The sequence below is a fragment of the Rhincodon typus genome, chromosome 6, assembly GCF_021869965.1.
Source record: "Rhincodon typus isolate 14 chromosome 6, sRhiTyp1.1, whole genome shotgun sequence".
In the NCBI taxonomy this organism is placed as follows: Eukaryota; Metazoa; Chordata; class Chondrichthyes; order Orectolobiformes; family Rhincodontidae; genus Rhincodon; species Rhincodon typus.
The window spans coordinates 96,280,689-96,295,372 of NC_063337.1; the positions used below are offsets into that span (position 1 = coordinate 96,280,689).

Below are 14,684 nucleotides of genomic sequence, written 5' to 3' on the forward strand. Positions count from 1 at the left end.
TAGATCACTGAAAATTGCCACCCAGGTTGATAGGGTTGTTAAGAAGGCGTACCGTGTGTTAGGTTTTATTGGTAGAGGGATTGAGTTTCGGAGCCATGAGGTCATGTTGCAGCTGTACAAAACTCTGGTGCGGCCGCACTTGGAGTATTGCATACAGTTCTGGTCACCGCATTATAGGAAGGATGTGGAAGCATTGGAAAGGGTGCAGAGGAGATTTACCAGGATGTTGCCTGGTATGGAGGGAAGGTCTTATGAGGAAAGGCTGAGGGACTTCAGGCTGTTTTCGTTAGAGAGAAGAAGTTTAAGAGGTGACTTAATAGAGACATACAAGATGATCAGAGGATTAGATAGGGTGGACAGTGGGAGCCTTTTTCCTCGGATGGTGATGGCTAGCACGAGGGGACATAGCTTTAAATTGAGGGGTGATAGATATAGGACAGATGTCAGAGGTAGGTTCTTTACTCAGAGAGTAGTAAGGGCGTGGAATGCCCTGCCTGCAAAAATAGTAGACTCGCCCACTTTAAGGGTATTTAAATGGTCATTGGATAAACATATGGATGATAATGGAATAGTTTAGGTTAGATGGGCTTCAGATTGGTTTCACAGGTCGGCGCAACATCGAGGGCCGAAGGGCCTGTACTGCGCTGTAATGTTCTATGTTCTATGTAACATAAAGATAAAAGCAAGGGATTGTCTTCAATGTAAATCTATCAAAATGCTCAACAAAATAATAGATATATTAACTACTACTAATTAACTGTTCCAATATAGTAACATCCTATTAACACACCCTTGGTAAAGGCAAATTCAGGAAAATAGATTGTCTCACATACAGTTCTAGCAGCAGGAAGAGAACCCCAGCTTTTAGCTGTAACAGAGAGAAGATTAAGAGCTTCCACATCCAGCTACAAGATTCTGACCCCACCCATTCATGTTGCTACTATTGTTCAAACTTAAAAAAAAACGCAACGCCTCACAAGCTATTTACTTTTTTGGCTTTGAGCAAACTGCTCTCACCTCTGTCTCAACCTTTCTTCAAAGAAAACCCAGGACAAAATACATTATTAAAGCCACAGTATCATTATATTGGGAAGAAAAATAAACATTATGTGAAGGGATGTTTCGGGAAAGGACAAGTCTGAGGCATGCAAGGCATAAAAGTTCCAGGTGGGGCCCAGACTCGCACTACTCCTCTTCTGGTCCCACAAACATATTTAAATAAAAGGTGCCTGTTCTGGCCCTACATTATTCATAACCATTAGCAGCTGCAAAGAGTGAATGCCATCCTGACTCAGGCCGCAAGTAACATTGGAGCAGGGGCTGATGGCATCATCAATTCCCAATATGGAAGAGGGTTACAATGACTTCACGTCAGTGTCTGAGTCACCTGCTCAGCAGAGTGAGCTACAGTCAGTTTCAATCCAATACAGCAGAAAGCAGCAAAGGGGATATTTTAACTGCCTTTCATCCTATCTTGCACCCAGATGCTGGGTTAAAATTCCTTCTTCCTGCCATTGTTTTGCCACTATTCATTCATCAAATGTTTCTTTTCCAGGTCCAATAAAAGGGAACGGTGACCAGATTTTGAGATTCGTAGGCGATGATACCCTGCTTCCATGTACAATTAACACCGAGAAAACTATCTCACAATTCATGTGGCGACAGTCGTGGTCAACAACAACGGAACTTTTTCACAGCAGTTTTCATAAATGGAAAGAATGAAAACTTTGATTATACATTTGATGGCAGAATGACCTACGTTGGGCCAAGTTCCAAAAATGCATCAAAATATTTGAGAAATATTACACTAAGTGATGAGGGGACACACAGTTGTATTTTCATCTTATTCCCTGATGGGCCTGTTGAAGCGGATATACAGCTAATCGTAGGAGGTATAGAAAGTTTTCAGTCTAACTTTAAAATCAATGTGCCGGACTCTTCTCTGAGTCGTTAACCTCTAAGGGACTTGAGCATAATTCTGTGCTAACTCTCCTGTGCGGTGCTGAGGGAATGCTGTATTGTCAGAGCTGCTACTGTTCAGGTGGGGCTTGCTGTGTTGTTTTGTGGCACTGTTCCAAAGCAGAATGTGGGAGTTCAGTCATAGATTTACAGGGTCTTACAGCATGGAAAGAGGCCTCCTCAGCTATTCATCTCCATACCAGTCATCAAAAATCTTTGTACTCTAATCCCACTTTCCAGCACTTGACCTTCAGTCTTCCATGATGTGGCATTTTAAGTGTTCATCTGAATATTTCTTAAATATTGTAATGGAATTCCACCAGGTTTTCAGAGGATGAGTTCCAGATATTCACCACCCTACTGGCTAAACAGATTTCTCCTTAAATCCTCGATAAACCTCCTGCTCCTTACCCTAATTCTATGCCTCCTGATATCTTACCGCTCTACTAAGGGGAAAGGTTTATTTGTATTAACCCTGTTTATGCCCCTCGTAATTTTATATACCACAATCAGGTACCTTATTCGTCTCCTGTGCTCCAAGGAAAACAACCCAAGCCTATATATTCTTTCTTCGTAGCTGAACCTCTCTAGAGCAGGCAATATCCTGATGAATGCCTTTTGCATCTTCTCCAGTGCAATCACGTGCTTCCTAGAGTGTTGCTACTAAAACTACACACAGTACTCTAGCTGCAGCTCAACCAATATTCTATACACATTGCTGTCTACCAATTATTTGCTGCATTTCTGACATGACAATTGATTACAGTTACCAAATCCTAAATTTGGCTGATGTTGGTTTTGGAATGTGCTGGTTTTGGATCTGATGTATCTACAAGTGTTTCTTTAACTAAAGAAATATCCTCCTGTTTAATACAAATAGGGCAAGATACAGACAAGGAACTTCTCTTCTAGGAAGTGCATTTCAAAACAAAGGAGAATCCAAACATCTCGCTTTTAACATTCAATGTCATTACCATCTCTAAATCCCCCACTATCAACATCTTGGGGTTTGCCATTGACCAGGAGCAGAACTGTACTAGCCATATGAACACAGTGGCTACAAGAGCAGGTTAGAGGCTAGGAATTCTGCCATAAGTAGCTCGCCTTCCATCTCTCCAAACCTGTCCACCAACGACAAGTCAGGAGTGTGATGGAATGCCTTCTACTTGTCTGGATGAGTGCAGCTCCAACTACACTAAGGAGGCCTGACACCACCCAGGACAAAGAGCACCTTAAACATTCTCTCCCTCAATCACTGGTGCAGAATGCCAACAGTGATGCACCGCAGCAACTCACCAAGGCTTCTTTGACAACATCTTCCAAACCTGTAACCGCTACCATTTAGAAGAACAAGGGCAGCAGATGCATGAGAACACTATTACCTGAAAGTTCTTCTCTAAGCTACACACCGTCCTGACTTGGAAGTATATCACTGTTCCTTCAGTGTTGTTGGGTCAAAATCCTGGAACTTCCATCCTAACAGCAGTGTGGATATAACTAGCTTCAGTGGACTGTAGCATTTTGAGAAGGCAGCTCACACTACCTGAGGCCAGTGATGCCCACATCCTACAAATGAATAAATATACATTTCAAACTATGGCATCTTCTAATTTTAGTCAGTGAGTTGAGGCCTGTACAGTGCTCACACCTGAATACTTGAATTTTGTTGGTAATACCACCATCCATATAAAATCTGTCCTTGGCTTGAGACTGATCTTTAAATGATGTCAACGTGGATGTACAAACTTGCTAACAGTAGGATTCACAAGAAAACTACAAACCCGGGCTGAATCACATTTAACTTGATCACAATTTGCTTTAATTCAAATCTTTTGTGGGCATGATTTACTCAAAGTCCCAGTTTGTAAAAACTGGCACAGTTTATTTATGATTATAAATGATTGTCAAGAACATTTTAATAGAAAATTTGAACCTGGCCATATTTCTAGAAAGAGTGAATTCCTGATCAGGTAACTGTTTTTGTACAGGGAGTACTAATCAGGTAATTACAGGGCTATTGTTTTTAATTTATAAAAATTATGCACAAGTCCACAAATTTTTCACCACCATTTAAATAAGTATGACTCCTCAGGAGGAGCATTTATCTAGAGAATCAACCTCCTATCAACTGCAAAGTAGAATCTAAGGGATATCTTGAGTCATGTACTTAGCGAACAGCCAACAAGTTTCAGAAGAAGCTCGTTTGCCTCTGTAAAGATTGATTGAACGTATGCATGCTGAGGATTTCCACTCTCTTCTAATAGGAGATGAGTCCTGCCTGTTAGGAGTACAACTCACACACACAACCATTGTCCCAACAGGTGCACACCCACGCATGAGCGCAACCATTGGCTATGCACATGCGCACTGCCCACACAAACGCAGCCTCCATCCCCACAGCACACAAACTCATGACACCCCTCATCACACTTCCATCCCTCAATCTTGCCCCCACCATACACACACTCCTCACCCCATACACACACTCTCCCACTACTGCATTCCTACATCCCACACACATACTCCCCCGACCACACACTCTCATCCCCACACCACTCTCCTCCCCACCACACACTCTTCCCCGGACACACAATCCCCACCTAACATACACACTACCCCCCACATACTCATTCTATCCATCTCATTCTCACACTCTTTAGCTGCCACACACAGTTTTCCAAGACACACACGCACACACATACACAATCTCTCCACCCACATTCTCACCCTAATCCCCCACAGACACTGTCCCCAATCCCACCCCCTGCATACACAGTCTCTATGCCCCCAAACCCCCACACACACTGTCCCTACCCTCTCCCCAACAGTCCCTAGCCCACACTCCCCAAATGGCTCTGAAAATCAGCCTAGATGCCCCAGTTTGCTGTTGTAATTTCACAGAGATGGTATGAACTCCCAGAGAAGTTTCAGGACCATTGGAAATTGTTGCGAAAAATCACATGACTGCATTAAAGCCATATAGAAGATATCAGATCAAATTCTGAAATGTAAATATCACACCCCTGAGAACTTCTCTGTCCAGGCAGTCTGAAGAGCTCTGTCACTTTGAGTTTTCTTTTTAATAAATGATCGAAAAAATCTTTTTGGTTCGAGCTGGATTTTGATGTCAAGTCAGTTTCATAATCCCAAGGATTCATTTATTAAAATCAGACCTGTTTTTAAACTTGCCAAATAATAAAATAATGGAACCATTGGGGATTGAGGTGAGGTGGGGTAGGTAATTTAGTAAGTTCGAAAATTGATAGCTCTAACCATTTGGGACAAAAGAAAATTTTGACAAAGCAAATACTTCTGAGTGCTGTTCATACATATTAACATTAAATCTTTTCCTTTTCACTTAATCCCACAGCAACTCAGCAGAACAGGCCATGCTGAGATGGCAGCTGACAGAAGATTCTGTACCAAATTGACAGGTTTGATTGGCAGCTCACCTGGATGGTCAGTAGTCTGGTGCAGCAGAATACCCACCCATACTGATATCACAGCCATGTCCACAGACTATGGAAGGCAGCAATGCAGGCTGATTTTATATGATTAAGGTAGCATATGGGTCATGCCTTTATTAGGCAAGGTACTGAATACAAAAGGTAAGAGGTTATAATGTATATAACACTAATTAACGTGGGCTCATGTCCCCATCTCTAGGCCAGGAGGTCTGGGTTCAAGTCCCACCTGCTCCAGCAGTGATGCATAACAAATCTAATAGATTGGTTCAAAATACCCGTAACATTAGCTAGACCACAGCTGGAGTACTGTGTGCAGTTGTGGTCACCACACTATAGGAAGGTTGTGATCCCAGTGGAATGGGTATAGAAGAGATTCACCCAGCGTGCTGCCCGAGCTGGAATGATTCAGCTATGAAGAGAGACTAGATACAATGGGGTTGTTTTCTTAGAACAAAGAAGGCTGATGGGGGCATCTGCTTGAGGTCCTACTAAGTTCCGAGGGAATTAGATAGGAATAAACTATTCCCCTTAGCAGAGGGGTCAAAAGCCAGGTGACACAGTTTTAAGGCAAGGAGCAGGAGGTTAGAGGGAATTTGAAGGAAACGGTTTTCGCCCAGAGAGTTATGGTATGTAAAACACAGTGCCTAAAAGGGTGATAGAGGGGCGAGCCCTCAAGCTACTTAAGAACTATTTAAATGAACACTTGAAACATCATAGCATACAAGGCTTCTGGTCAAGTGCTGGTAAATGGATCTAGAATAGATGGATATATGATGACTGATGTGGACATGATGGCTGAAAGGCCTCTTTCTGTGGTGTAAAAACTCTGTGAGTCTATGGATTAAATTAAAGTGTACCACACACAGTTAGAAGAAAGGTCAGAGATCAAGCACTAGGCTTTCTGTTCAACTAATCGAGCAAGTCAGAAATACAAACCCCTGAAAGCTGCCAATTGATCTGCCTCATTGAACAAAGTGCTGGAAAGTTTCATAAAAGTTACGAGTCAAAAAGTGTCCAGATGTTCTGTTTAATATATGTTCTGGTTGTGCATTTCAGATAGAATGAGGAAGACTATAAGAAATAGGAATAGGAGTAGGCCATTTGGCCCATTCGAGCCTGCTTCACCACCCAATAGAATTGTGGTTGATTCGACTCTCCTCACATGCACTTACCTGCCCTTTCCCTATAGCCCTTGATTTCCCTACTGATCAAAATCTATCCATCTCAGCCTTAAAGGACTTTGCATCCGCAGCTCTCTGTGGCAAGGAGTTCCAAAGATTCTCAACCTACTGAGAGAAGAAATTCCTCCTCATCTCAGTCTTAAACCGGTGCCCCTTTATTCTGAGACTATATCCTCTGGTCCTAGAGTCTCTCATGAGGGGAAACATCCACTCAGCATTTACCCTGTCAAGCCTCTTAAGAATCTTGTATCTAGAGATCACCTCTAATTCTTCTAAATTCCAATGAGTACAGTCTGAATCTGTTAAGCCTTTGCTGATGGACAATTATTCCACACTAGGGAACCACCCCTGAATTGCATCTCATGAATTTGTTCATACAATAAACATTTCTGATTTAGCATGGTTTAGCCAACAGATTATTAATTTTAAAGGTGTACATAATTCCAAAGAGTGTTCAGTAAGTATTCTTTGATCGAGGTTAAGTGCAAGTTCGTACAATCAGCCTGCACTGAGGCTGAGGATGAGGGAGTTCCAGGACGTAACTCTGATTACAGTGGGGTTCTAGTGCGGAAATGGAGATCTCTTCACAGACCTCGGATAAAAAGTGAAAGGATGTTCATCAAGTAGTGGTACCATCCAGATATTGTAAAGAGATTTTGTGGTTTGCAGATGAAATTCCTAAGGCAAGATATTGAGGAATACAGAAACCTCAGACATCAATAAACTGGCTTTTTTACTTTTACAGTTCTTAGGAAGGGCCACCGGACCTGAAATGTTAACTTCGTTTTTTCCTTCACAGATGCTGCCAAACCTGCTGAGCTTTTCCAGCAACTTCTGTTTCTATTCCTGATTTACAGCATCCGCAGTTCTTTCGGGGTTTTTTTTTGGCTATCTTACTTGTCTGGTCTTCACAAGGATGTGCAGTTTTAAGATCCGTGCAATATATACCAAGAAGCCAGAGAGTAAATATACAGTCAAACCATGCCAGGGATCCTTTTTCAGAATCATTCTTGTGAGTTCCAGTAAGTCCCATGTGGTTACCATAGATGCTCGGCATTCCTGCCTTGCATTAACTTGGCTTGCTTTTTTATGCTTTGCCCCCTCAGTTCGAGGTGCCTCAGTATTACTGTCTTGCCATGCCACTTAGCATAGGCACCAAGTCAGGAAGATTGTCATAGTTGTCAGCGGGTCTGAGTCAAATCATGGGAGATAGCCTTTGCTTGGGGTTCCCTGGTACTGTAAAATAAGGGCAGTCTCCGATACTAGTCCAGTGGCATAAACACAGTCAGTCAGGTGGTCACAGTCAGAGTCCCATCTCATAAGGAATGAGGGACTGAATATGAGGCAGCCCACCACCAATCATGACTCTTTCTGTCTTATTGTGGGCTGTTTTCCTCCTCGAATGAGAGAGAGAGAGACACGTATTAAGGAAGGTTGGAGTGGGTGGCACAGCTGTTATTTTTGGTGCAGATTGGGAGATGTCCTGAGTGAATGAGTCAGCAACAAAGAGGGCATGCAGGGTTAGTGCTGTTGGGAGTTGGGTGGGAGACAGTGAACGGAAAAGATATTACAGGCAATAGCGAGAGTAGTAGAACATCTGTTGCGGGAAGGTGAGCACAGTAGCAGAGATAGACTGAATGAGGGGTATAGGAGAGAAAATCATCACACTTATGCTCGCAAAATGGAGAAGGTCATTGACCGTCTTCCCACATTCCTCCAGATGGCTGAAACTGACTGATTCGATTGGTAATCTCTGGTGTCCCGTATCTGCACCACACCTCCAGATCCCTGACACAAAGCAGGGTACCGATTTCCTCCTGTCTTCCGCAGCTGGGGAAAATTTGAGGAACTGTGCATGGCAATTCCAGACTAACAGTACTTATCCAGGTGCACAGCAGCCACATATAAATACCTTAAGTAAATGAATAAGAATGTAACCATCCTGAAAAGGTATAGGAAATCAGAGGTGTGGTTCCTTTCACACATGGGAATAGAAGTGGAAGTTCCAGTGTATAAGGTCCTTTCTGGAGGTGGTGCTAAAAGACAAACTGCTGTCCTGACTATCCCAAGGATACTGTTTATTATTATAGCACTCTAATATTCTGTGTCCACACTTGTATGTAGTGTTTATTTAAGAGAAGTTGCAGATTCTATTTCCCAGTGCTTTGCAGGGTCTCCATAAGCTTGACAGGGCTGAACGACTCTTCCATTTTGTTAATTTAACCCTACCATTTCCAGGTTTTATCCACTTTTTATTATGGATTATATTGGTCCACTACAGCAGGAGATTGAGAGATCCAGTGCAGAATTTAAATGTACTTACTATGAAGTGTAAATCTGAACAAGATAGTGTATCGAATTAAAGAAAGGTTCAACAAAAAGAATAACTTTTTTTTAGCACTGCTGCCTCCTAGCATCAGGGACCCAGGTTCAATTCCACCCTCGGGTGACTTTTCTATTCATTTGTGTGATGTGGGTATCGCTGGCTGGCCAGCATTTATTGCCCGTCCCTAGTTACCCTTGAGAAGGTAGTGGTGAGCTGCCTTCTTGAACCGCTCCTGCTGTAGGTTGACCCACAATTCTGTTAGGGAGGGAATTCCAGGATTTTGAGCCAGCGACAGCGAAGGAACAGCAATATATTTCCAAATCAGGATGGTGAGTGGCTTGGTGGGGAACTTGGAGGTGATGGTGTTCTCATATGTCTGATGCCCTTGTCCTTCTAGACGGAAGTGGTCATGGGTTTGGAAGGTGCTGTCTGAGGATCTTTGGTAAATTTCTGCATTGCATTTTGTAGATTGTGCACACTGCTGCTACTGAGTGTCGGTGGTGGAGGGACACTGTCTGTGTGAATTTTGCACATTCTCCCCGTGTTTGCATGGGTTTCCTCCAGTTTCGTCCCACAGTCCAAAGATGTGCAGGTTAGGTGGATTGGCCATGCTAGATTGCCCATACCCAGGGATTGCTGGCTAGGTGGATTATCCCATGGGAAATGCAGGGTTATAGGAAGTGGATCTGGGTGGGATGCTCTTTGGAGGGTCAGTGTGAACTCAATGGGCCAAATGGCCTGCTTCCGCACTGTAGGAATTCTACAATTCTAACTTCAATGTTCTAAACTACACTTTTTTTCTCTCAATTTAGCTCTCCCAACTGTTATGATACATCCAGTTATCTCTCTGATTGACGACAGTGAATGCCACGTTGTCACCTGTACTGCAGCATTTGCCAAACCAGCCACCAGTATCACTTGGGAAGGACCTTTCATTATAGATGCTAATCAAAGTATTGGGCCTCCCGCTGTGAATGGGACTGTGACCGCCTCCAGTCAGTTTCATCTGTGTCCAAATAAGTCGCTTCATGGGCAGAATATTTATTGTGTGGTGGAACACCCAGCCCTCAGCACTTCAAAACGAGTTCCTTATCGGCTGAATGTTCACTGTAATTACAATTCTGTACTAATTTGTCGCTATACCTGTTTACATGTTTCAGGTAAATACACAATGAGGCACAAAGAGTGAAGTAGAACCTATTCTGACACCACTTTAATGGTCCCTACCTGTGCAGCCCTGTAATATTTAACTCATGGGATGTTTTCCATGTTTATGCGCAGACCAGTTGATTATGGATGGATTACCATAAAATGTCTATTGTCCAGATACACTGATTGAATTGTAATTGGGAGTAGGAACCGCGGGTGGTCCTGATATTCCCTCTACTCAATCTGGTGCATAGGTACATTCTTTTCCCCCAACTGTTGTCTCAGTTCTTGACGGACAACACAGCACAAACAAGGATTAAATGCGGAACCGGATAAAATTGTGCAGCATCAGCCTCTGTGTTTACTCATGAGGCCAACTGGAGCCATCATTAATCTATTTTAGGCCCACAGATCAGCCATTGAATGGTGGAACAGGCTCAGGGGGCTGAATGGCCTACTCCTGTACCTGTTGCCCTCCAGGAATTGTTTTGCCATTACATTGAAATGAAGCATGAAGAAAAAATAGGACAAGAAGTGAAACATAAGTTCCCAATCAAGAGTTTCTGATTAGGTTCTGATGAAGGGTCCTGACCCAAAACGTCGACTTTCCTGCTCCTCTGATGCTACCTGACTTGCTGTGTTCCTCCAGCTCCACACACTGTTAACTCTGACTCCAGTACCTGCAGTTCTTGCTATCTCTAATCATTAGTTTAATTTGCAGAAAGCTTGCCCTTTCATTTCTATAAATCCAGTGTAGTTATACAGGTAGTTAATTATTGTCAAGCCTCTTGAATGAAGGCATAAAAGAATAAGGAATTTCAGAAATTCAAATGCATAATGAATGAGGCACCGAGGTTAATAATTTGTGACTTATGTGTAATTATTGTGGATGATACATTTTACAAGGAAAGGTAAGGACATACAGTATAAAATAGGATGTTGAACTAAATGGAGTGAGGTCATGGAGTGAATACATACAAATTGTTGAAAATGTCAGGGCATGTTGAGAAACTAGCAAGACCCTATGCTTTTGAATGGAGGAATAAAGTGCGAGAGCAAAGAAGTTATGATAATGCTATTTAAAATTTTAGTTTGGCTTCAGCTGAGTCATGTGTCCAATTATTGGACACCACACTATATGAAGGGTGTGAAGTCATTAGACACAATACAGAAAACATTTGCGAGAATGGATCCAGGGATGAGGAAGTTCACTTACATGGATAGATTCACAAAGCTAGTGTTGGTCTCCTCAAAGAAGACATAGGAAGGAATTTGGAGAGGGATTTTCAAAATTGTAAAGGGTCTGAATGGAGTAGTTGAGAGAAAGTGTTCCCATTGGTGGAAGGTTCAAGAAGCAGAGGACGCCAATTTAAGATGAATAGTCAAGGATTCAAATGCAACATGTGGAAATACATTATCATGCAGCAAGTGGTGAGCATCTGGAAAAATACAATACAAACAACAATGGTAGCACGGCTTTTCCTGCTACTACCTTCATTTTATTTTGTGCTTCTTGCCCTGTTTTGGGATTTTTTTTGAATATTTGATCTCTACAGTGATTCAGACTAAATGATTACCAGGTTCTAGTGGGCTGTCCAGTGTTTCGACCACTGGTCCAAAACTACTAACTGCATGAGAGATTGGAAGAAAATACTGCATTCATTTTCCAAACTTCTGCAATTGTTTCCTCTTCCGCTATTTCATTTTTTCCATCTTTGTATTTTTTTGGCGGCTGCAAACATTTGCGTGCTCCAACATTGCTGTGCTTTCATTTGAGCGTGGAAAGATAGCACCCCATCCATAATGTGACACAGCAGCTCAGTCCAGAATTACTTCCTTTCCTGGGTTTTACTGCTCACCATTCCCCCAGCTGGACACCACAATCATCATCACGACCCCCACCGTACCCCTACACCTATCAGACCCTCTCCATGATGAGCAGAAAAGGGTTTGTTCTGAAGCATGTCTCTTTAACCTTTTTAGCATTCACAAACATATAAATTACAAATTCAATTAGTCAACCCTGAAATTGCCATTCAGCATTTGAAATCAATGTCAGTGGAGGAGATAGCAATTGCAATGTTGAATGTACTAAATCCAATTATATTTTGATACATGAAATATATTACATTGTGAATAACATTTCAACTGCCCTAATTAATAGAGAAGCTCTCATATTTTGTTCTGTGTTTGATTGTTCCTATCTACACTGATCTGCTATAGTCTTCAGACCAGTTCTTATCCAGGTATAGAATGGGTGAAGTTAATCTTGTAAGCTAGTACAAAACTGGCAGTGGCAAGTTGCCAATTTAATTTATACTCCAGCATTTTTTTCTTAGTGAAGAAGGGATAAAGGATAATGTGAATGCAGAATGAATCTACTCAACATATGGTGGCTAAACATTAACAGAATGTTTCAGGGTAGAGAACATATTTCTGGGTATAATTTCCATGCAGAATTATTGTCTTTCCTCAAACGTGTAAGTTTGAATTACTCAATGCTTTTAATGATTTACAGAATTTGATTCTAAAGAAAACTTTTTTTATTTCTAGATATGTTGCCAGTTTTTATTAAATTTCAGAGGACTGAAGATGGCTATTTATGCCTGATTTGTGCTGCAAATGCTAACCCATCTCCTACTGACTACATCTGGACAAAGTAAGAACATGTTTGTTTCATTGCTGAAATAGTGAGAAGGGCTGGTATGACCGTATAAAAACATTGCAGTTTTGCAGTCACCTGAAGATCTTTTTGACCAATTCCTGCCTTGTGCAATTCTCCATCCTTTACCATTAATAAACTGTACCTCATGCAGATTTGGACTTGGGAGCACTGCTTAAAGTTGCCAAACTGAGTTTTCATTGGGCAAAACTGTGCCAAGGGGAAATAAAATGTAAAATATATTATGAAGTCTCTTACGCTTTGGGAGCTGAATTCAAATTCAGCTGGAGCAAATGTTTTCTGTTTTCTGCTAATTGTAAAGAGTTCACTCAGTCTCCATCTAAATTTCTAATGGTTGTGGACTGCCAGCAAAAATAGTCCAGAATTTCACACTTCTAACTGTCATAATGGTTAACATGGTTCCAGGAAAAGTAGAACTGATAATATAGTGTTTGTCTGAGCGAGGAATTTTATACAAGTAGGTGAGTAAATGTTAATCATGTTTTACTTTGTGCATGGGATATCATGTCTCACAAATTTGATTGAGTTTTTTGAAGAGGTTACCAAGATAGAGTGGTCGATATTGTCTACATGGAATTTAGCAAGGCCTTTGACAAGGTTCTGCATGGTAGGCTGTAGCTTAACTAACATTATATGCAGTTTTCATATAAGCTTCCTGTTCTTGTATTCAAAGTCTAGACTAATAGAGGCAAATAGGATTATTTCCTTTTTCCTGCTTAAGCAGCTTATCTATCTCTCCTGCCACCTTAAAAAATCTATGGACAAATACACCGAGTTCCTGCTGATCCTCTATTTCGTAAGGTCCTGCCATTCAATATATACTCCCTTGCCTTGTTAGTCTTCCCACAATGCATCATCTCACACTTTTCAGGATTCAGTTCCATTTGCCACTGTTTAGCCCATGTGACGAGCCCATCCATAATGGCCTGTTGTGAAGGCTTTCCTCCCCTCCATTTACCGCACAATCAATTTTCATGTCCTTTGCAAACTTCCTGATCATACCACCTACATTGGTACCTAAATTATAAAGTATACAGTGTACATTGAGACTGAGAGCAGAGAAAATCAGACAGTGAATTTCACATTAGTATTTCTAAGTAAAACAAGCAAAGGAGGGTAAGAGGGTTCCAGGTGGACGGGAAATATTGGAGACAGATGAACGGAGTTTAGTGTACTGGCCAAAAAAGTGGCCACTCAATATTCCTGTGGAAGTAATTTCTAATTGGGAGTTTGTATTGTTGGTAATAATACATCATAAATTTTTGTGATTAGTCAATGTGACAGATTGATAAGAGGACATCCAGGGAACAGAATGATTGTTTATTTTGTATGCTTGTGTGGAGAGAAGCTTTAACAGCTGTGGTCAAAGCTCAGTCTGCTGAGATACCTTCAAACTTTATACAGATTACAGTGTACATATTACAATTCCCACTGTTCAATATCCACGTGGCCCATGTTATCTTTGTTTCACACAGTCTTTGTAGGCATTGTCTGTTCTTTATCAAAGAACTTTGATACATAACTTCCTAACAATAAACCTTGACAATCTGGCTTTCTTTTCAGTTCCCATATACTTTGCAGGCTTCACTAGTTATTGACCATACGGCTAAAGCTTTAACCCTTAACTAACTTAACCCCTTCAGCTCCCCACTTTTGGCCTAGCCCAAGGTAACCATTACAGTGGTGTTGTCATTTTCCTTTATGCAACATCACCTGTCAGTACTGGCCAGGTATACACTTTAGGATTGTAAAGGCAACAGATCAAACCATCCTTGTTTTTTGATCCTTAAGGTGAGGTCCTTGACCTAATGCCATATTGCACTGATTTCTGAATCTCACCCTCAGCTTCTATATGAACTCCCATTTTGGGCATGTTAGATATAAAATTAATAGCAGTTGTGCAAGAGAGATGATTTGAA

The 14,684-nt window shown here is 41.6% G+C and overlaps 1 protein-coding gene across 9 annotated transcripts in view; it reads left to right on the plus strand.

Moving 5' to 3' along the window:
• The window catches only part of LOC109913308 (nectin-3-like), a 97,626-nt gene that overhangs the window by 67,391 nt on the left and 15,551 nt on the right, over nucleotides 1-14,684 (plus strand). For 7 of the 9 annotated variants that reach the window (XR_007262346.1, XR_007262347.1, XR_007262345.1 and 4 more), the window contains 3 exons: nucleotides 1,556-1,892; nucleotides 9,746-10,093; nucleotides 12,636-12,741. The gene's annotated coding sequence lies outside the window, so the exon portion shown is untranslated. Of the gene's footprint in view, nucleotides 1-1,555; nucleotides 1,893-5,329; nucleotides 5,404-9,745; nucleotides 10,094-12,635; nucleotides 12,742-14,684 lie in introns of those variants that run through there. The other 2 variants (XR_007262348.1, XR_007262349.1) reach the window with 2 other exon arrangements.